This window comes from Apium graveolens, chromosome 4 (genome assembly GCF_009905375.1).
Source record: "Apium graveolens cultivar Ventura chromosome 4, ASM990537v1, whole genome shotgun sequence".
NCBI classification, from domain to species: domain Eukaryota; kingdom Viridiplantae; phylum Streptophyta; class Magnoliopsida; order Apiales; family Apiaceae; genus Apium; species Apium graveolens.
Genome location: NC_133650.1, coordinates 79,568,549 through 79,571,659, shown reverse-complemented (window position 1 = coordinate 79,571,659; position 3,111 = coordinate 79,568,549).

Genomic DNA, 3,111 nt, shown 5'->3' with positions numbered 1-3,111 from the left:
TGGCACTTGTGTTGTCACAGAATATAGGAATTTTGTCAACAGTTAGTCCATAGTCAAATAGTTGATTCCTCATCCACAGTATCTGTGCACAACAACTACCAGCAGCAATGTACTCAGCTTCAGCTGTTGATGTTGAAACATAATTTTGCTTCTTGCTGAACCATGATACAAGCTTATTCCCTAGAAATTGACAGGTGCCAGTTGTACTTTTCCTGTCTATTTTACAACCTGCATAATCTGCATCTGAGTAGCCAATTAGATCAAAACCAGACTCTCTAGGGTACCAAATTCCTAGATTTGGAGTCCCTTTGAGATATCTGAAAATCCTTTTAATAGCCACTAAGTGAGACTCTTAAGGGTCAGCTTGAAATCTAGCACAGAGACATGTAGAAAACATTATATCAGGTCTACTAGAAGTTAAATATAAAAGTGAGCCAACCATACCTCTATAACTTAAAATGTCTACAGACTTTTCAGCCTTGTTTAATTCAAGCTTGGTGGCAGTGGCCATGGGAGTTTTTGCAGATGAACAATCCATTAAGTCAAACTTCTTTAAAAGATCATAAATATATTTAGTTTGACTAATGAAAATTCCACCACCAACTTGTTTAACTTGTAAACCAAGAAAATAAGTTAGCTCTCCCATCATGCTCATTTCATATTTAATTTGCATTAATTTAGAAAACTTTTTACAAAGCTTATCATCTGTAGAACCAAATATAATATCATCTACATAAATTTGAACAAGTATTGTAGAGCCATTAACATTTCTAAAGAAAAGAGTTTTGTCAACAGTACCTCTTGTGAAGTGATTATCTAGAAGAAATTTTAACAAAGTCTCATACCATGCTCTAGGTGCTTGATTTAGTCCATAGAGTGCTTTCAACAGATAATACACATGGTCTGGAAAATTTGGATCTTCAAATCCTGGAGGTTGGCTTACATAAACTTCTTCCTCCAATTCCCCATTCAGAAATACACTCTTGACATCCATTTGATAGACCTTGAAATTGGCATGGGCTGCATAGGCTAGAAAGATTCTGATGGCTTCCATTCTGGCAACTGGAGCAAATGTCTCATCAAAATCTATTCCGTCTTGTTGAGAATAGCCTTTAGCAACCAATCTGGCTTTATTCCTTATGACAATGCCATTTTCATCCATCTTGTGTCTGAATACCCATTTTATGTCAATAGAACTCTTGTTCTTTGGCTTGGGTACCAGCTTCCATACTTTGTTCCTTTCAAATTGATTTAGCTCCTCTTGCATTGCTAAAATCCAATCTGGATCCAATAGAGCTTCTTCCACTCTCTTAGGTTCCTCCTGTGATAGAAAGCTACTATACAGACATTCATCTTGAGTAGCTCTTCTAGTTTGCACTTTAGATGTAGCATCACCAATGATCAGTTCAAAAGGGTGATTCTTGGTCCATTAACTTTGAGGTGGTAGATTAGCTCAAGATGAGGTTGCCTCAGTATTGTCATGATGTGAGATAGAGTGTTGATTGGTTGAAACTCCCCCTGAGTTGTTGATCCTTTGAAAGGAATTGGGAGTTCTATCAACTGATGAAGTGAAATGATTATCCGTTGACAGACTGTGATCAACGGATGCTTCATTATTAGCTTCAACGGATGATGCACTTTGTCTTTCAACGGATGCTGCATTGCTTCTATCAACGGAAGCTGAATTATGACTTTCAACGGATGCAACATTCTGTGCATTATCCAAAGGCAGATTTTGAATTCTTTTCGAGGTGCCTTCTCCATCATTCTCATCTTCACTATCATCACAATATATCTCAATGTTGTCAAATTTGAGTCCTTCATGATGTCCCTCAACTGTTAGTCCATCAATCTTTTTATCATCAAACACAACATGCACAGATTCCATGACAGTGTTGGTTCTTAGATTGTAGACTCTATATGATTTTCCAGCAGAATAACCAACAAATATTCCTTCATCAGCCTTTGCATCAAACTTCCCTTTGTGATCAGGTTGATTCCTTAGAATGTAGCATTGGCAACCAAAGACATGCAGAAAGTTCAAAGTTGGTTTTCTTCTCTTGAACAATTGATAGGGAGTCATGCCTTTTGCCTGATTAATTAGAGAAATATTCTGAGTGTAACATGCACAGTTAACAGCCTCAGCCCAAAAGTATGTTGGGAGTTTTGACTCTTCAAGCATTGTTCTTGCAGCTTCAATTAGTGATCTGTTCTTCCTTTCCACCACACCATTTTGTTGTGGAGTCCTTGGAGCTGAGAACTCATGAATGATCCCATTTTCTTCACAGAACAACTTCATGGTTGTATTCTTAAACTCAGTTCCATTGTCACTCCTGATATTCCTTACTTTGAAATCTGGATGATTGTTGACTTGCTTGATATGATTGATAATGATTTCACTAGCTTCATCCTTTGATCCAAGGAAATAAGCCCATGAAAACTTTGAGAAATCATCTACAATTACTAGGCAATATCTTTTCTTTGAAATTGACAATATATTGACTGGTCCAAAAAGATCCATGTGTAGTAGTTGTAATGGTTCATCAATTGCTGATTCAAGCTTCTTACTAAATGATGCTTTCTTTTGCTTTCCTTTCTGACAAGCATCACACAGTCCATCCCTTGTGAATTCCACTAGAGGGATTCCTCTAACTAAGTCCTTTTTGACTAGATCATTCATTGTCTTGAAATTGAAATGGGACAGCTTCTTGTGCCATAGCCAACTTTCATCTGGACTTGCTTTGCTGAGAAGACAAGTAATTGATTCTGAATCTGTAGAGTTGAAGTCAGCTAAGTACACATTCCCTTTTCTAACTCCAGTTAGAACCACTTTGTTGACCTTCTTCCTTGTGACAACACAGGCTTCAGAATTGAAGGAAACAGTGTTTCCTCTGTCACATAGTTGACTGATGCTCAATAGATTGTGTTTGAGACCATCAACTAATGCAACTTCATCAATGATGACATTTTCTTTTGAAATCAAGACATATCCCATAGTGAATCCTTTGTTGTCATCTCCAAAGGTTATGCTAGGGCCAACTCTCTCCTTAAACTCTGTGAGCAGGGTGAAATCTCATGTCATGTGTCTTGAACAATCACTGTCCAAGTACC